Source organism: Panthera pardus, unplaced genomic scaffold (genome assembly GCF_024362965.1).
Source record: "Panthera pardus isolate Hobbes unplaced genomic scaffold, ASM2436296v1 HiC_scaffold_132, whole genome shotgun sequence".
NCBI lineage: Eukaryota > Metazoa > Chordata > Mammalia > Carnivora > Felidae > Panthera > Panthera pardus.
The window spans coordinates 81,186-102,093 of record NW_026526691.1 but is presented as its reverse complement, the minus strand read 5'-3'; the positions used below and the strand labels follow the sequence as shown (position 1 = coordinate 102,093).

Sequence of the window (20,908 nt, the reverse complement as noted above, 5' to 3'; positions counted from 1 at the left end):
GAGAGAGAGAGAATGTGAGCAGGGGAGGGGCAGAGAGAGAGGGAGACACAGAATCTGAAGCAGGCTCCAGGCTCTGAGCTGTCAGCACACAGCCCAATATGGGGCTTGAACTCCTGAACCGTGAATTCATGAGCTGAGCCAAAATTGGACACTTAACCAACTGAGCCACCCAGGAGCCCTGACAATCTTATTCTTAGTAATATTTCCTCATTGGCTTTTATCGTATATTTCAGCTTCACTTTCAGACTTTCAGAAATGTTGCTTGGGCTCGATAACCTTTAACTAGACTAGGTTTCACATCAGTGTTCTCTCTCCCACATCCCACGTTAGTAATAAATATGCACAACCTCCTTGAACCCTTGAAGCCCCAAACCTTGCAGGCAGTTTGAGGACTGCAGAATTCCCACAGGAGGCAGGTGGCAACTGTCTGCTCCTGTCCCTTTCTTAGAACATCCACGGGGGCCTCAAGAGTTTGCCAGTTTCAAGGAACGCCTTGTTTCATCATGAAGATGCTTACCTGCCGCCCCCCCCCCCCCCCCCCAACAATCCCCTCTCTGTCAGCATAGAGCCTGACGCAGGGCTCAAACTCACAGACTGCAAGATGGTGACCTGAGCGGAAGTCAGATGCTTAACTGACAGAGCCACCCAGGCCCCCTCCTTTTTTTTTTTTTCTTTCTTAAGTAGGCCCCACACCCAATGTGGGGCTTGAACTCACGACCCTGAGATCAAGAGTCAGTTGCATGCTCTACCGACTGAGCCAGCCAGGTGCCCCCCCCCACCCCGCATTTAAAATGTACACCCTTCCACTCAGCAGTTCTGCCTTTAAGAGTTTACCCTATATGTACAAAGATGTACGTTCCAGAATATTGACTGCAGCCTCACAGCTGCATCACAGCTGTAACCGAGGAGAGCTGGGTTCAAGAGGTTATGGCACACTCACACAGCTGGAGGATATGCAGCTATCTGAAAGAATGCGATGGGTCTGTGTGCACCGACCTGGCACAGTCTCTAAGGCTCACCGTGGAATTCGAAAAGCAAACTGTAGAGTAAATAACGTGCAGAGTACGCTACTATCTACGTCAAGAGCAAGTGGGGGACATACGTGCTTCCACACGCGTAGCTCACTTCTGGAAGAACAGACAAGGGCACTCGTGTCTTGAGAGAAGGTGGGAGACTCGTGGTGAGGGGAGCAGGATGGAAGGGTGGTCTTCGTACTCTACACTGCCTTCTTCTGTTTTGTTTTATCATGTGCTTGTATGATTTTTTTCAAAAGAGCATTTAAATATAAGCTTTAAAATATATACACAAAGAGGCGCCTGGGTGGCTCGGTCGGTTAAGCGTCCGACTCTTGATTTTGGCTCAGGTCACGACCTCACGGTTCATGGGTTCAAGGCCCTCACCTCGGACTCTGCACTGACATCATAGAGCCGGCTTGGGATTCTCTCTCTCCCTCTCTCGCTGCCCCTTCCCCACTCGCGCTCTGCTCTCTCTCTTAAAATAAAAATAAGTTCAAAGAAAAAAATCTGCAAAACACAGGGATTGTGCAGAATTGCCACCGCACAGGGTGCTCTGGGAGTGCGACAGGTGTGACGGCTCGTTTTGACCAAAATAACCTGCTTTGGCACAAACCCTATCTCCGTTAATGGCTAATGAGTTCCTCTCAAGGTGCTGTGGTTTAGCCTGTATTAGCAGATTAACATGGTTCAAGTATATCTAGTGAGGGTTGGAGGTTTGAGGTTTGTTTTGTGTTTGTGTTTACATTAAAGACAGTTATGCCTTTAATCAATCAGAATTGTTCGCCGTGAAACTAACTCTCGCCAATCCGCACCTGCTCGCTTCAGCTTGAGGCAGTCTGCTGTACGCTTCCAGCACGTCGACGGCTGATGTTGTTTCCCACCCATTCGACAGGAGCCGTTCTTTCTAGAATGTGCAGCGGAGAGAAAAGGCAAGGTACGAGGCACTGTTGCACAACTCCAAGGCACTCTTGGAGCACATGAGAACTTGTCTCAGATGACTCCTTTTTCAAAAGCCCGTCCCAGCCCCCATCTTTCTTCTTTTTCTTTTCCAATTTTCTACACCGAACATGCATTGTTATCATGGGAGAAAAGTCACTAATGTATATTTAAAGAGAAATAAAGCAAGGAACTTCTCCGTGAGCAAGAGTGTTTGAATGCGTTCGAGGCGTAATGTGACATATCCCACCTATTTAATAGGGGCAGGGGTGGGTGGTGTCTCCTCAGCAAAAAAAAAGAGAAAACCAAACAAACTAAAAAATAATAAATAAAAGATATTTAAACTCTCTATTACAGATTCTAAGAAACGTAAGCAACGTGTCAAGTGCAAAGTCTGGACCAAGTTTGGATCCTGTTTCAAACACACCACCTATAGAATTTTTTTCTGTTTTTTTTTTTTTTAAACAACTGGGGAAATCCAAACACGGACTGTGGAGTAGGTGCTATGGAGGAGTTTCGGCTGCTGTGTGAGGTACAATGATGATGTTACCATTATCCCGGGGTGGGGGAAGAAAATGCTTACTGGTAGGAGATTCACATGGAAGTCTTTATGGGGGTAATGCTATACTCTCTGGATGTGCCTTAAAATATTCCGATGACAACACCGACAAAAAACGGGGATAAATAAAACAATATTGAAAGATGTGAGTCACCAAAGTTGGCTGATGGGACGTGGGTTTTCGTCCTACTGTTCCCTCTACGTTCATGTTGTTTGCAAATATGCACACTGAAAACTTGGACTAATAAGGTATGGGAAATGGGAATGTGTATTTTCCAAACCAAGATGGCGGCCCAGGTCTTGGACTTCTTTAGCGTGACGAGCCAGCGGCCCACGTGGAACCCCAGCTGCCTGTTCAGGTGGGCACGCGACAGGGCTTCTCACATTCTCTGATCTGAGAAGGGAGTGTGCCCTTCCCTGGGGGGTTAAGGGTACCAAAGGATGTCCCCGCCCTGCTCTCCGACCTGTGACTCTCACGGCTTGCAGGTCTCCACTCCCGCCAGGTCACACTGTCGCCTCCGCCGGTTTTCGATCACGATCTGTCCGAACCGGTCGGTCGTCCATGTTCACCTGGGAAGGGAAAGAGGAGGCTGGGCGATGCCAGAAGGGCTTCTCGAATACGCAAAATCAGACAACAGTATTCTGTTTCTGAACCGTCAAGGCTGATGTTTGCTAATACCCAGTGCAGTCAACGGAGTCGGGTGCGGGCCCGGCACGCGGGGCTGACGAGAGCGTCGTCTGCTGCCGCCCCCTGCGGGGCAACCGGGCGGTGTGCGCTCGGCCCGGGAGCCGGTCAGACCACTGAGCGGCTGCTCCACAGGTAGACTCCCACGTGCACGCCAGGTGCAAGAGGGTTTACTCCGCAGCGTGATGTGTAACGGGACCTATGACGGAAAGGACTCACATGCCCATCCGCTGGGGTTAAAGCAGTTGTGGCATGGTCGTTCAATGAAATATCACATTGCCATGAAAACAGCAAGAGGACATCCAAGTAGATGTAGGTACAGACGTAGACACACAGACACAGATACAGATGTGGAATGATTCTCAGATAACAGACTCTCGAAAAGTACAGTACAGAGGGCTGTGCATAACATGCTCCTGTCTGCCCTTAAGAAAAAAAAATCTCTAGCTACATTTATATATGCGCAGAATAATTCTGGAATCTGGCAGTGTTGCTTCCCAGGTTGGAGGACTCACTAAGGTCCGGGGTAGAAGTGAGACTTACCTTTCCCTGCATACCCTTTTGTACTATTTGATTTTTTTTTTGAAGTTTTGCATGTGGTGTTACTTATCTAATGAGAAACCATTTAAAACCCCCTTCTTACGATGTTTATTCATTTTTGAGAGAGACAGAGCATGAACGAGGGGAGGGGCAGAGAGAGAGGGAACCCCAGAATGCGAAGCAGGCTCCAGGCTCCGAGCTGTGAGCCCAGAGCTCGACGTGGGGCTCGAACTCATGAGCCGTGAGATCATGACCTGAGCCAAAACCAGATGCTTAGCTGACTGAGCCACCCATGTGCCCCCCATTTACCACTTCAAAAAAACCATTAACGTATCTATACGCACAAATGTCACAAAACATACATAATACACCGCGCACTAGTATTACTTTGTCCCCAAACGTCAACAGTTTACTATACGAAATGATTCCCAGAGCTCCCGTGACAACGGTGGCAGGCAAGAAGCAGCATCACTCTCTGTCGGTGGACGTGTGAGGCTTACGTGGCATGAATGGTCACACTGGGTGCCTGTGAGCACGTGCTCCGTCGTCTTCCTGCCTGGGTCTGAATCCTGGCCTGAAACTTACCAGCCGTGAGGCCGTGCGGCCGTGGGCAGCAAGCTGTCCAATCCCTCTGTGCTTCGGTCCCCTCACCGGCCACACCCGCCACACCCTGGTTACGTGACAAGTAGGTTAATACAGGTCACACTCATGGAAGGTGCCAGCTGTATAGCAAGCAACTTCTACAAGTTCGCTACCCTTATTATATCAGTACTGAAATTTGCATCACTCAGGGAGCCTCGGTCGGTAAGCGACCGACTCTTGATTTTTGGCTCAGGTCATGATCTCACAGTTTGTGGGTTTGAGCCCCGCACTGGGCTCTGTGCTCACAGCATGGAACCTGCTTGGGATTGTGTCTGTCTCTCTACCCCTCCCCTGCTCGCTCTCTCTCTAAAAAATAAATAAATATTAAAAAAAAAGTTTTTTTCATCATTCATGTGGTTTTTGTCATTTTAAAATACTGATTAGGAAATCATGGAAGGCATGTGAGCAATTAGTACACCTGAGGAGGCTGATGGTTTGCATTTGTTAGGAAATTGCCGAATTCAGTGAAAACGGACACATCCCCAGGCTTGCTCCCAAGTGACTGGGTCCATGGTCAAGATTCACTTCGGCAGCCACGGATAGTGCTGGCAGGGCAGGAAAACCCTGGGGTGCACACCGCAGGAAGAGGAGAAGCCCCGGATAGCACGTCAACTATCAGGGCGGTAAGAGGTGGAGAGCCCCGTCGTGACCCAAAGTTTCAGACCGTAACAACGTGAGCACTGAGCAAGGTTTTGTCTGGCTTGCTACAAATTCTCCCCCGGCATGCCCGCACATGGTGACGAGGTGGCCCTGCAGACCCCTTGCTCCGAGACAGTCTAGTTCCCTTCCCCTGGAATCTGGGTTAGGCCTGTAACTTGCTGTGGCCAATACAACAGTAGCAAACACGACGCAAGCGGAAGCTGAAAATCACTTGCACGTTGGCCCTTGCCCTCTTGCTAGGAAGTCTGAACCCGTGTGGCAATGAACCCAAGCTGGCTTGCTATCGGAGGGGAGGCCCTGTGCGTGAGAATGAGGCATCCACATAGGAGGGAACCCCAGGGGACCCCAGCTACAGGAGTGAACCCCAGGGGACCTCAGCTGCAGCTGGCTCCAGTGGAAGAACCACCCAGCTAAGCCCAGTCCAAATGGTCCCCTCACACAAACCTGAGCAACTTGTGAACTGCTCTGAATTGTGAGTTGTTCGAGACCGCTGAGGCTGCAGAGATTTTGGTACACATCAAAAGCTGACTGATAAAATGCAGAAATACTGCTATGCCTTTAACAGAATCTAATTCTTCTTACACAAACTTTTATCATCAAGAATTAAAAACAACACGAACAGTCTTCAGCCAATGACACATTAGTATGCGGTCTGAGTTACCAGACCCGAAGTAACGAACAAATTACGAAACAGGAAAAGCAATAAACTCCTACAGAAATCTCTAAACGCTTTACAGTTGGAAGGGAACACAGGCAGCCCTAAATCATGTGAGCTCTGCTGATTTATTCCGGCTCCTTCTGACTCCTTTACTGGATCCTCCTCCTTCTCTGCCCCTTTACGCTGCTGTTCCTCATGGCTGGTTGCTATTTTTCTCACAAAGCAAGTAGGTTACTTTTGCCTATTTTTATTGGCGGGGAATTTCAAAACAAGTAAATTGTCTGAACTGAAAATACCCAAGAGATTTGCTGAAAAGAACATCGTGTACGTTAGTGTCAGAATGTAACCCATGCGGTTAGACTCAGTGCCTGGACTCATGATCGCTAGAGAGAAAGGCTACCCACAAGTGCTGCTGGCTTTGACCTGACAGTCCCGACTATCCACTGTTACTGTTCATCAGGATTTCCTTTTTTTTTTTTTTTTTCTTTTTTTGACAAGGAAATGTTGTATAACTCAAGTGACTTAAAAATATACATCCAGGGGTGCCTGGGTGGCTCAGTCGGTTAAGCATCCAACTTCAGCTCAAGTCATAATCTCACAGTCCATGGCTTCGAGCCCCACATCGGGCTCTGCTCACCGCTCCGAGCCTGGGGCCTGCTTCGGATTCGGTGTCTCCCTTTCTCTCTGCTCCTCCCCGGCTCGTGCTCACACTCTCTCTCAAAAATAAATAAACACTAAAAGAAATTAAAAATATATATCCAGGTGCGCCTGGGTACCTCGGTCACTTGAGCATCTGACTCTTGATTTCGGCTCAGGTCATGATCCCAGGGTTCTGGGATTGAGCCCGGTGTTGCGCTCCATGCTGAGCATGCAGCCTGCTTGGGATCTTATCTCTCTCTCTCGTTTCCTCTACCCCTCTCCCTGACTTGCACATGCTCTCTTTCTCTCTCTCCAAAATAAGAATATATGTATGTGTATACAAATACACACACACATATGTATGCATATATCTACAAATGCTCTCTGGACCCAACTGGGTCATGGTACAAAGAATGAGAGAACTAAATCCAGAGGACAGACAATGAAGTCCAAGTTGCAGATGAAGTTGAAAATCAGAAAGAAAAACATTAAAAGGAAGTTTAAAGTAAGCAATATTTTTTAACCCAAGTCTAAAACCCCAGATTATATCAATAGGAACGATTAGAAAAAGTGAGTGAGTGGGAAAAAAGTTTCAAAACCTCAATAGGTTGGTAATTAGAGAAAAACAGTTCCAAAAACGTTTTTATTTATTTAAAAAATTTTTAAAAATGTTTATTTATTTTTGAGAGACAGAGCACAAGCCGGGGAGGGGCAGAGAGAGAGAGGGAGACACAGGATCTGAAGCAGGCTCCAGGCCTCCAGGCTCCAAGCTGTCAGCACAGAGCCTGATGCAGGGCTCGAACCCACGAACCATGAGATCATGAACTGAGCTGAAGTCGGATGCTTAACCGACTGAGCTGCCCAGGTGCCCCTCCAAAAACCTTTTTAATGCAAAAGGCACCGACTATTACATACGGTATTACCACATGGGGGGAAGCCAGGTGGAGAAGGCTACGTGGGAATTTCCTGTACAACTTTTGCAACTTTTTTTTACAAATTTGAATTATTTGAAAGTAAAAAGTTAAACACGTTTACAGTGTATTTTTAAGAGGCAGCCTTCGCCAATATTAAAAACAGGATTAATACTTTTCAGAAGAGAAGTCTAAGCGAAGCAAAAACAGCCCACGGAGGAAAACACAGAGCACAAATGAACCCCAGAGAACTATGAATGTAATTCTAATACTTGTGATAGCCGCTGTTCCTTATCCATTTTGTAGATCTCCAGGACTGAGGCAAACTTGCCTATCAAGAGCTCCCCTGATTAATTTTTTTTTAAGTGTATTTACTTATTTTGAGAGAGACAGAGGGCAAGCAGGGGAGGAGCAGAGAGAGAGGGAGGGAGAATCCCAAGCAGGCTGTGTCAGCACAGAGCCCAATGTGAGGCTCAATCTCATGAACCAGGAGATCACGACCTGAGCCGAAATCAGAAGTTGGATGCTTAACCAACTGAGCCACGCAGGCATCCCAAGAGCTCTCCTGATTTGTAAGTGATTATTTCCCTGGCTATGTAGCACATTTGCCCAAATGGTGTGTTTCTACGTTCGCAGCGGGTTGCTGCTGGTTACCACCGCAACTGTCATAATCTACAGATTATAGCTTATGCGCCAATTTCCGTTCAACTGCTTTCACACGCATACTTAATATAATCTCCAAGCTCTCCGCGCAAAGCCTGACATGGGGCTCCATCTCCCCAACCGTGAGATCATGACCTGAGCGGAAATCAAGAGTTGGACGCTTAACCAACTGAGCCACCCAGGCGCCCTGCAGTTATAGGTTTCTATACATATAATTATCTTCTCTCAAACTTTATGGTATCAGGCATCAGTATGTTATAAAAGCAATACACGTGATTCTGATGTGAAAACAGGAGAAACATTGCTTCTCAAAGACTTAGAAAACCTCCCTCTTAGCAATGAAATGATAAACATTTCAGAATTAAAAACGGAACACGGGTATCATGCTGCACTTTCACCTGACCTTATTTCGTATTCGCATGAAATCACAAACGCGTAAGAGGTTAAAACAAGATCTCACTGTGGATTCACGTTACATTTCTTTAGCTTCTCTTCGAGTTCAGGTGAATCTCGGAGATCTGCTCCAATAATGGCATAGCTCTTTGAATCCAACAGGTGTCCATTTGGAAAGCCAAGAAGAGATTATCATTTCAACAGAAATTCATCCAGAGGTGATCATTTCAATGGATTTCTTTTCAAAATTCAATTATTTTTTCTCCATTACAGAAATACATGTCCCACTGCAAAAAGGAAAAAAAAAATCAGGAAGGAGGAGGGTGGAATGAATGAAAATCACATCTTCCAACTATTAAATGTTTTGGTATAGAACATTGCAGTCTTCTATACATACAACATAAACCCATACACACAACATAAGCACATTTTCTGTCACACAAATACGTACACACACATCACACAGGAAAAAGAAAACAGGGCCAATTCTTCTTTTGAAAACTACTTTTCCTACTTAACAGTAATATCAATGACATCATCATCTGTAATGATTCCCTAGCATTCCATCAGTGGATAAAACAACTTACTCAGCCAAGCCCTCACGATTAGGCCTGTGGTATCTCCAAATTTTCTCCATCTGAGGCACTGCGATGAGCATCTTTGTATAGACCTCATGAAGCACCTGTCCAGTTAAGTAGGTCTCTAGGAGTAGAATTAGGAGGTCAAAGGGTAAAATATTTAAGTATTGGTACCGATCAGCTGGCCACTCTCTAAATGTCGTGCCAATTTGTGAGATACTATGTTTAAAAGAAAATCGCTTCTAAAGTATTTACAAATACAATGATAACATTTGCTTGAAAATACTCCCACAGAGATCGGACAGCATGGTTTTTATAGTGGTTCTCGAGCTTTGGCAGTCATCAGAATCACCTGGCGGGCTTGTTAAAACAGACTGATGGCTTCTACCCCCCGAGTTTCTGATGTAGCAGATCTTGCAGAAGTAGACATTTTGTCAGATTCTTTCAAAAGCTAGACATCTGTATTTCCAACCAATGCTCCGCAGTGGTGATGTCACTAGTCCAGGACTACACTTTTAGAACCACTGGTACGGATGAAATTGGCCACAGTTAAAAGTTCAGTGATGGGTACATGGAGGTTCATTTACTTACTTATTTTGAGAGATGGCGGGGGGAGGGGGGTGGGGGAGGGAGAGCGGGGGAAGGGTGGAGAAAGAGGGAGAGAAAGAATCCCAAGCAGGCTCTGTGCTAATAACACAGAGTCCAGTGCAGGGCTCAAACTCATGAACTGTGAGATCCTGACCTGAGCCCAAATCACGACTTGGCCATTTGACTGACTGAGCCACCCAGACGTCCCCCTTGATTTACTCATTCGGACTGACTTTTCATTGTGTGCCCATTTATATACTTTTAAGTTTCACCTCGTGCATATTTCAGCTTTAAGAAATGATCAATTTCAAGATGCGTATTCTTTCTCAGTTTCACATTTCTGAAATGAGGATGCATCAGTCAATAACGTTTCGGTTTAACTTATCAGCACCTTTTCTTTCCTGACGGTAAATAGATAGTGTGATTCTTGCAATCACAGCCTCAAAGGTTTAATGAAATAGGGCAATTTTGCAATGAAAATGTGTCAGTGTTATCATCGCCTATCACTTTTCTCAAATTTTCACTCCCATTTGTATTTTCATTAATTTTTATTTCAACTGTCCGTCTCCCAGAATGATGGCAAGATCAAAAACTATCAAGGACAGGACTAGAAAATTTGCCCACACAAGACACAAACCCAGAGTTAAAAACCAAGTGAAAGGCTAAGAAAGAAATCTGCCAATCAACAGTTGACGAGGGATTTGTATCAAAGAACATTGCTTTATGTTGTAAAGGATTCCTATAAATTGAAAAGGAAATGAAACAATGCAACTGGAAAATATATGAGCCGAGGAAATTTACAAGAAATCCCACAGGCCAACAGAAGGAAGGAAGGGTACTCCGTTTCACTAGCACGTTCAAAGTTATAAAAAATTTAAAACAAAGTTACAAAAAAATCTTTAATTCATAGATTTGGCAGACTGGCAGGAATTTTTTAAAATGGTAGTAGCCAGTGTTAGCGAGGGTGTAGGGAAAGGGAACCCGCATCTACTCTGGTGAAAATACAAATTAGTCGAAAGGGTCTTGAAGCACGGCTTGGCAGTAGCTATTAGAATTCATAAGATACAATTTTTTGAACTGGCAATTCCTGCGAATATGCACATATAACTAGACTTTCTACAAAACTGTTTAATAGGAAACCATAAAGAAGGCGGCAATCTAAAGGACCATCAGTAGCGAATACGTTAAGTAAAATGGAATTTCCATGCAGAGGAGTACTACGAAGTCACCAGAAATAACGAGGTAGATCTAATCTGGCAACATGAAGACAGCCGTGATTCACTAGGATGCACGAAGAACAAGTTTCAAAACAGTACGTATAAATTATTCGCTTTACTAAAATTATACATATAACTGTATTTATTTATTTATAGAAGTATAGATTCACTCTTTCAACAAATACATGTTGATCTACATCATATATATTTATTTATTCAATATATGCACACTCCTTCACCAAAAATTTACTGAACCTTTTGCGGGCCGGGCACGGGATTCTATTTACATGTGTATTTTCTTACGCGTGATATTTACCTGCCTCTAGGTACACTGTCCATCCACAGGAGAAAACACCCTGCCCAGTGGTTATCGTGGTGGGGGGAGAGATTACGCAGGGTCTTTACTTTCTACTTCACATGCTTCTACACTGATGGGTCGAAGGCAATGCAAAGTGCTAACTAACCCTTTCATTACAGCTAATCCTTCTGACGCAAATATTAACCAAATATACAGAAAAGTATGACGGCTACAATGTAGAGAAAGCAGATGTGCCAGCCAATGGCAAAGCCTGAGAAGGTTGTACTTAAAATTTGTACGAGGGAAACAAAGGATGGAGGAGATATTAGTTTCTGTGGGAGTCTGTTCACTAGGAGCGTGACGAGGGCACTGTGCTGGTGTAGAGGCCTGTCTAGTTGCCTGACGTTTCCTGTGTTATCTGTGCCCACCATCTAAGGCCATCGTCTCTGAGCATGTTTTCTGACCTGAATTATTAATAAGCCCCTTGAACTTCTCTGTCAGACACACACTGAACACAATGGAACATTCTGGAAGAGTGTTTGTGACGTTAGTTTTAAAGGCTTAGAAGGGAGGAAAGAGTTGTTGGAAACACTCATACTGAAAACTTACGGGGAAAAACTGAGCCCCGGGGCCAAGGACCTAACGTAACAGGTGAAGCGGGTCAGGTACGAGACAACAGTGGTGGGCATGTGCATTCCCTCTCAACGAAGCAGCCATGTAGGAGTCAGGGTCTGAGGCTGCCGGACTGGATTTTTCCAAGGAAAGATTTTCCGGAAAAAGCTCCTATATTTGAAATGTTTGCAACTCACTGAAATGTTTTTCAAAAGATTTCAGATTGGGACCTATGGACATCTAAGAGGGGCCATACAAACAATTGTTTCAAGTTCCTTCACAGTAGATGTGATGCAGAAGTATACACTCTATGACGTCATGTGCACACACGCGCAGACTCAGACGCACACGCTCACACACACACACACACACACACACACACACACACCATCTTTAAAAAGAAAGGGGAAGAAAAGCAGAGAGGTAGCCCATACTGTATTACTTAGGTTAAGGGTACTTGCCAATTTGCAGTGTGTCCTCTGAATGTCATTCTATAATGGGTTGTAATAAGAAAGGCTTGTATCTATGGGAGGATGGGAAAGAGAGAGAAATGAGTCAAGTAGCTTAGTTAGTGAAAAAATGCAAACACCCACTACCGAAATGGCCAGTAGGTACCGCTACTGCTCAAAGCAAGGGTGACTCCAGAGGGCCTGCTGCTTAATGACGTCTGACCCTAGGCACACACATGAAAAATTCAGTGGATCAGCTCTCAGAGTAGGTCAGTGAGCGTTACTCTCCGAATCTGACGTCAAGTCACAAACTGATCATGAAACACTCAAGACGTAGAAACCGCCAAAGATAGGCTAGTGGTATGTTTCCAAACGTTGCAGTGTTTTCCAAGCCATCTCTCGTTTCCTGCTTCTGCTCACTCAATTAAAAATTTTAACCATTAAGCGTCCGACTTCAGCCAGGTCACGATCTCGCGGTCTGTGAGTTCGAGCCCCGCGTCAGGCTCTGGGCTGATGGCTCGGAGCCTGGAACCTGTTTCCGATTCTGTGTCTCCCTCTCTCTCTGCCCCGCCCCCGTTCATGCTCTGTCTCTCTCTGTCCCAAAAATAAATAAAAAACGTTTAAAAGAAAAAATTAAAAAAAAAAAATTTTAACCATTATTAATCACAGACAACTAAACAAACCGATTCCTACTCAGACCTGACGTCCAGTAACATTTAGGTGATGACTCTGCTCTCCTCCAGAATGTGCAAAAAATTAGACATCCGAGAGCCGATTTCAGTATCGCAACCACCATACACGCATCTTTCACCCCAGAAACCTCCTCTAGGCTTAAGTGAGAGCCCACCTGCTCTTATTTGACTCGGTGTCCTAACAAGCTAGGTCGTATTCTGTGGCTGCACAGCGTCAGATGCCATAGCGCATCTCAAATGCACACTACGTGGGGCGCCTGGGTGGTCAGTCGGTTGAGCATCCAACTTCGTTCGGCTCAGGTCATGATCTCACACACAGCTCGTGAGTTTGAGCCCTGCGTTGAACTCTGTGCTGACAGCTCAGAGCCTGGAGCTTGCTTCGGATTCTGTGTCTCCCTGTCTCTGTGCCCCTCCCCAGCTTGCACTCTGTCTCCCTCTCTCAAAAATAAATAATTATTAAAAAAAAATATTTTTAGATAAAATGCACCTTCCGTGTAATATAATCTTGTATTTGGAAAAGGGCAAAACTTGTTTCCATAGGATAAGTTAGAAAAAAAAAAACTTAAACTATTTCTAGCTTGTGGGAATTACACATCTTTAAAGGACAAGGTGAAAGTTTTAATGGTTACTAAAAAATTTTTTAAATGTAAGACTTAAGATTTTGTTTAAATGACTAGTTTAAAAAGAAGGGGAAGAAGTATACGTTAAAAACCACTGAGAAAATCTGACCTTGGGCTTGAGGTCAGGGTTTAAATTTCAGCTCTACCCCTTTGTCAACAGGTAACCTTATGGAAAATAGCTTAACTTCTTTGAGCTTTGGTTTCCTCAACTGCTAATAAAAGCATGTCATTCCTGAGTCGGCTCTGACGACTCAATGAGATCATCTGAGTGAAGCATTTCACATGGTGCTACCAAAGCTCTCAGCAAAGATTCACAAACTCGCCATCTATAACTGCAGAATTCTTAAAACATGGACTCAGGGTGGCCCCCATACTATCTCATATATAGTAAATGGCCAATTTGGCCTCCCATTATTCATTCAAACGCTATTTACTACACATCTGCTCTGAGCCAGGCCCCTTTCTATGCTCTGGAGATACAGAAGTAGCCGGAGCACACATGAAAATTCAGATTATTGGAGCGCCTGGTTGGCTCAGTCGGTTAAGTGTCCAACTTTGGCTCAGGTCATGATCTCACGGTTCATGAGTTCAAGCCCCACATCGGACTCTGTGCTGACAGCTCGGAGCCTGGGCCCTGCTTTGGATTCTGTCTCTCTCTCTCTCTCTCTCTCTCTCTGTGCCTCTCCCCCACTCATACTCTGTCTCCCTCTCTCTCTCTCAAAAATAAATAAAACATTAAAACACTTTTTTAAATTTCAGATTAAAATTAAACCACTCTAGGTCATTTCTATTACGTGTTCAGAGAAATTACGTTAACGGACAGAAGAGTTGCAAGGGAGGGGACATTTCGTTTTGAAGACAGTTTGGAATGGGGATCTTGGGGCCAGAAGGAAGGTGGGAAGGGGGTAAAAGGGAAGAGTCCCCTAAAATGAGGTCTCTGGCGTTCAGACCGGCCGCCTCCTGAACGCTGACCCTGAATCCTACCGGGCTCTCTCCTGTGGTCAAAGCCATACTCACTTGATGCTGTGCAGCTTTCTCGTGACTCTCATGGGAAAGTCCACTTCAAAATATTTACTTGGGAGAAGGTCTTCATCCTGAGGAAAAACACGCAGTAAGCTCTAGAATTATGTATTCACTCCTACATTTACTGACCACCTTCACGTACCGAGCGAGTACTAGGCCCCGAAGAGCATCAGGGCACTTAAGGGTTTGACATCCAGGAACGATATGGGCAGAGATGTATTTTCCAGATTACTGTGGTCTCCACGTGGGGAATGGATGGAGGACGGGCGTCCGGGGTTCACAGCTGTCCAGGGAAGAAGTCACGGGGAGCCTGAACTGGGGGAGCAGTGCCTGGGATGGAGGTGGGGGTATGTGGAGGCGCTGGGGGAGTAGGACCTGACAGAATTTTCCAAAAAGCAGATCGAGATGAATCAGAGAGGGTCAGGACACCAATGCTGACCAGCATTTGAGGGATAAAATGGAATAAAACAGCAAAAATCCCGAAGCATCGCACACAGTGGGGGTGAGTACTGTTTTGTGACACGTTTACTTTTTTCTGTGAGGGGAGGATACAGCGGGTGGTAAAGGGCAGGTGCTCTGGAGCAGGGGACGGGGGTTCGAATCCCAGCTCCACCGCCTGTCTGCCGCGAGGCCCCAAAGTCACTCCACTCCCTGGGCCAAGTTTCCCTCCTCTGCGAAGCAGAGACAGGGACAGCACCTCACGGGGTTGTGAGGAGTAATGAGGAAATAAGTACACACAAGGGACACTCAGAACGGGGCCTGCCTTAGTAAGTGCCACGTGTGTGCCTTTATCATTGACTGTCATGGGGACGGGGTGCCGAGGTGGCTCCGTCGGTTAAGTGTCTGACATTGGCTCAGGTCATGATCTCACGGCTCGTGAGTTTGAGCCCCACGTAGGGGCCAGGGCCCGCTTTGGATCTTCTGTCCCCTTCTCTCTCTGCCCTTCCCCCACCGGTTCTCTCTCTCAAGTTAAATAAATAAACTTAAAAACCTTATTGACATGGGTACTTAGAAGTAGGTCTTGGCCTGGGGTGTACATTTATCTTTACTGAGGGCTGCAGTAAAAAAGCGTGGCAGACGCGCGCGCACATGCACACACAAACAAACACACACACGACCCTGCTCCCCCTTCTGCATCCCCGGCCTGGTCTCCCCTTGGCCCCCTGGCCATCCTAGCACATTCTCTGTCACGTCCAATCAATCCCTCAGCCCCGAAGCGTATTCACGAACACATTCTCTCCTCCTCAGCTCGCCAACTGCACACACTGTAAGGACACCGCTGTCTGGACTCTCAGCGACACCCTGCGTGTTGCCTGCAGCAGCTCCCGATGCCCCTGAAGCTTGGGGAAAGAAACAAGGCGCTCCACAACCTGGTGACCTGCCCGGCGCCCCCCCAAAGCGCTCTTCTAACGCCTCCGTATCCACCTGTACTTACATTCCACAAGTACAGAGCCGCTTCCTTAAAGTGGAAAAAAAGACCAAGAAAAAGACACTTGTTGGTGCCCAGAACCCGGTGGTGGGCCTCGCAGGTGTGGGCCGGGATTAAGGAAGAGCTGGGGTGAGGATGACACCCCTCTTTCTGACTCGAGCAACTGCGCAGAACACCATTTACGTGCACAGTAACGAGCGATGGACAGCAGGGACCGAGAGGGAGCCGGCCCCCCACGACAGCATGACGGGCAGGGAGGCAGCAATCACAAGCAAGCATTTTCCAGTAGGAGGTGACCCCTAAGGGCAAGTGTCAGAACTGGGAGAGCCAGCTACCCCTCAGCCCTTGGAAAATCTCAGGGGATCTGGTCTGGGGGACAAAGGGGGAGGGAGGAAGGGGGAGACAGGAAGACAGAGACAAAGACAGTCTCCTGACCCATCAGAAGAGACACGCTCACCGATCTCAACCGTTCTCTCTTGGTGCTGCCGCGCTCCCCTGCCCGTGTATAGGGCAGGGCCTGGTAAAAAGCTGTCCGAAGATATTTGGAGGAAACGTTTAGAGCATACCAGAAGATGACTTTTGCTAGGAAATTCCAGAACACCCTCTAAGGATTTCGCTCACACGATATGAAGTTAAGGACACGCTAAAATTCCAGAAGGCCTGGAGAACAAAAGCAAATGCAGGACAGCATACGATCCTATGGCTCGTCTAGGACTTCTGACTTTCTAAAGAGCTTTCCCACTCATCAGCTACTTGCCCTCTTAAGAATGCCGATTAAGGGGTCACCATGGAGGGAAAGCTTCCAAAAGGCACACTGGAGCTTTTAAGGAACAGACATCTTCTTTCTTGCCTTTGGGAAAGGGGCAACAAATGGCTGCGGGACATGACGCTTCAACTTTTTATTCTGGGATTCCCCGAGCCCTTCCGACACTCCACTCGCCAGTAGCTCGCACGTCACAGGAGGCACGGAAGGCAACCGGGACCGTGCATAGCTACCGGAGGGCAGCCGGGGACAACCGTGAGGAAGAGTATCCCGTAGGCTCAAAGGAGATCCAACGTGGCCGACCGCTGCACAGGCTGCCATATTGAGACTGACCCCCTGCGTCCTTGATCCTCTGGCCGTGTGGAAATAGATTCAAGAGACACCAAGAAGCTGAGATCCCTTAAAGGGTTTCACTCACCCTTTATTCTTTGTCTGGGGTTGTACTGGCTTTCCTGCACCCTTCTCTCACCCGCTGCTTGAAGGTGGGAGCCTTCAACTGTCCCTTCGACTGATCTTGGGGCCTGACGTCATACAGAACGAGCTCACACACCAGCGGCAGCAGAAAGCCTGTGACCCACAGCCAAGCCTCTGCTGGTGCAGCCAGGGGACCCTCCCAGGTGGAAGGTGCACCAGACAACAAGACTAGCCGACGAGATCTCCCCTCCTCTTTTACAGAAGCACGTAGAGCTCAAAAACAGGGCTCAGCGAACTTGCTGTAAACAGCCAGTACTCAGCCTTTGCAGGCCAGACGGTCTCTGCTGTGACTTCTCCACTCTGCTGCCGTAGGGCTAAAGCAGCCACAGGGAAGATGGAAGGAACTGGGAGTTGGCTGTGTTGCAGTAAAACTTTATTTACCAACATAGGTGGTAGCCTAAATTTGGCCCGTTCAGCTCCTGCTCCAGAGAGCAAACAAGCATCATTTTTCTAAACAGAAACTTAGGTTTTTAAAAACCCTTTAGACTGATGTCATTATCAAAACGAAAAAACTCCACCAAATTTTTCAGACCCTGCACTATTCTCCTTCCTCACTGCTGACAGATGACCTTTTCCTCGGAAGGGGCACACGAGCTTCAGTGTACCTTGCTCAGAAATAAAAATCTCAGATTTAGTAATGATTAACCCACCTACACGGCGGGGGGAGAGACCAAACCACGGGACCACGTTGAAAAGGGTGTCAAGCCCAAAGGAGGAGTTTCTCCCGTGGCTTCTGTTCACACTGCACACATTCTGCCACTGCATTCTCTTCCAGTTCCTTCCACCACGCCATGCTCTCTGAGGCCCAGAGGCACCGCCGACCTATAGCAAAGAGCCCCCCCCCCCCCCCCCCGCCACCCCCCGAGCAGCCGCAGGGCTCTCTGGAGAGAACAAGGAGGGAATCTGGACGTGGACGAACTTCAGTCCGTTGTTTGTTCCATGCTCCAGCGCCACTGGCTGTCCGACCTGGGGACGGCACAAGCTCTCGGAGCCCTCCTTGCCCCGTCTGGGTACCACCCCCCCACCGGCAGAGCTCTCATGTTCATTCCCGAGGTCACGGATGTGCACGCCCTTCAGAAACGTTAGCTATCTTCTCCTGAATGAAGAATGCAGAGGCAACCGGTTAATACTAAGGCTGTGCTGAGGCCACTGATTTCTCGCCTCAGTGAGAGAGAGGCTGGGGGCACCGATGACCAAAGACCTCATCGGGTGAGCTGATGAGGGACAAAATACACACTCAGGTCGCATTAGGCCCACACACTCTAGTTTATCTCGGTGTACTTCTGCAAGAATCTGGGGAAATGCACGTACCCATGACTGCCACATGACCGACCTGACAGAAGAACCCAGAGAGATCTGTACAAACCTACAAAAAAGAAAACGCAATCAGTGAGATTGTGTAGAGAAAGCAATGAAAGCAAATCAGTGAGATCGTTGTAGAGAAAAGGTTTGGTGCTACAATTCCAGCCCGGAATCAAAGAACAGGCCTGTGGTCCTGATTCTGCCACTAACTGGACCCATTTCCTCTTCTGTGAGTGAGTGTAATTATACCTGCTCTTGAACCCTAACGAAGGAGGTGAGGGACCAAATCAGAGAATGGAGGGGCACCTGGATGGCTCAGGCAGTTGGGCTCGGACTCTTGATTTCGGCTTGGGGCACGGTCTCGTGCTCCGTGGGATAGGCCCCGCATCTAAGCCCCACTTAGGATTCTGTCTCTCTCTCTCTCTCAAAATGAATAACTAAACTTAAAAGGGCTTTGTGTCATGTTGCCATCACCCAGCCTTGCAAATCTCCAAGCTATACTGAAGACACCGTCACGACGACAGTAAAGTCTTTTGTTGTCGTCAAAACGGAAAATGCCTGGGCCCCTGGTCTCAGCTACTCCACTGGCAGGGCTCTCGCACACACGCAGAGAATGTATACGAGGATTTGGATCAAAAGCCCTGTTTGTGACAGCAGGAGCTAAGAAGCAAGGCACATATCTAGGGCCCTGGTGACATCACGTACGTGGCTGACAGTGGTTGCACAGCAGGTGCAAGCAGATGGGGACAGGGACGCGGGACAGGCAGTCACCGCATTCCTTTTGAATATATTTCTAACATTTAAAACAATGTTTATTGACTTATTTTGCGAGAGAGATGGGGGAAGGGCAGAGAGAGAGGGAGAGTGAGAGAGTGACAGGATCCCAAGCAGCCTCTGTGCCGTCAGCACAGAGCCCAATGCGGGGCCTGAACCCACAAACCGAGAGATCATGACCTGAACCGCAATCAAGGGTCGGGTGCTCAACCGACAGAGTCGCCAGGGCGCCCCTGACATTTTTGAACCCGCTGGGAACCTTCACAAAATTAAACAATTGGGGAAACAAGGGGGCGGTATTTTTTAATTTACCTTTAGTCTCCAGAAGGTGGTATCCATCCCAGCCCCAAGATTTAGAATCTCACAGGGACATTCTGTCTTCCCTAGAAATGCCTTTATAAGCTGATGGACGCCATGGACGCGAGCAAAATATCCTGAGAGAGAGACAGAGACAAGCCATGACTCAGTGATGATGGAAATAAACCTTGCAAAGTTCACACCAGGAGGACAAAACACAACCCTTCTGCCCTTCTTCAGGGGTAGCGGTTTAGGTTATCCAGAGACCTTATGGGAGAAGTAATGACTTTAAAATTCTCTTCCTTTTTTTTTTTTTTTAAAGCCATCTGAACCAAAATAAGCACAATCTATCTAATGGTTGGATCAACTACCTTAAGGAAAACGCAACGCCCCCTAATTCTACCTATGAAAGAAAAATATTTTATATCAAAACATGGGATCTAAATGTCCCTCTTAGAAATGTGTCTTTTCGTGGCTGAGAGCTACTCAGAATTCGGCTGAAACTCAAAATTGGGAGACCCTCTGGAAAGTATTCTGGGGTCAGGAAATGGGGCAGATAAATGTCAAAGCAAAGACAGCCATGTTTCTTAGCGTGCTCCCTTCATCTCCATCCTGTGCGGGTTAGAGCCTGGATGTTTGTAAAACGTCACAGGCGGGGTTGGGCGGGGGGCGGTGCACAGGCAAATGGTGCCTAATAAACTGACTTGTTAAGCTCTGGCGTGGGAAGCTGGAACAGAGGAGACAAGAAATAAGAAGGTGAAAGGAAGATAAAATTGATCTGGGTTCTAAAGCCCTTCTGCTTACAGTATTACTATTTTAAGAACAAAATTTGAGTGGCATTTAGACGCTTACTGCAGTTTGACATAGGGATTTCACGTCTGTGGATTCTACTGGTAAATAATTTGAGCTTGTCTTTTTACATGTCTCTTTTGGGGCGCCTGGGTGGCTCAGTCGGTTGGGCGTCTGACTTTGACTCAGGTCATGATCTCAGAGTCTGTGAGTTCGAGCCCCCTGTCGGGCTCTGTGCTGACAGCTCAGAGCCTGAAGCCTGTTTCAGATTCTGTCTCCCTCTCTCTCTGACCCTCCCCTGTTCATGCTGTGTCTCTCTCTCTGTCTCAAAAATAAATAAACGTTACATGTCTCTTCCATTTTACTTTTCTAGTAAGTCCTTTTTACCGTGGGTTACAGAGTATCATCCACAATGGACTGGACATTGGAAAAATTTTAAAAATGCTCCCCACACGCTGTTTGGGAAGCACTCTCCTACTGTGGGGCCCTAGTCTAGCGATGCCAACCCAGGGAGAGGAAGAAGGAAGGCCGGAGGGCTGACCTGCTGCCCAGGGCCCCCAGCACCCAGGGCACCATGGTGGGGCCCTGCCTCTGCAGCGTCTGTTAGGAAAGTGTCCTCAAGAGCGCGGGAGGGAGGCTTAAGGCCTCTTAGCCAGGCCTCGTCCAATCTTACTGATGCCTGGTTTCACCCTCAGCTCAAA

General features: G+C 47.2%; 1 long non-coding RNA gene across 1 annotated transcript; it reads right to left on the bottom strand.

Moving 5' to 3' along the window:
- Positions 1–11,293: 11,293 nt before the first annotated feature.
- LOC128776901 (uncharacterized) lies at positions 11,294–19,517 on the bottom strand. Its single transcript, XR_008422021.1, has 3 exons — positions 19,434–19,517; positions 14,374–14,450; positions 11,294–12,118 (listed from the first exon to the last, which is right to left on the bottom strand). It is a non-coding gene; the product is annotated as an uncharacterized LOC128776901 (long non-coding RNA).
- Positions 19,518–20,908: the final 1,391 nt, after the last annotated feature.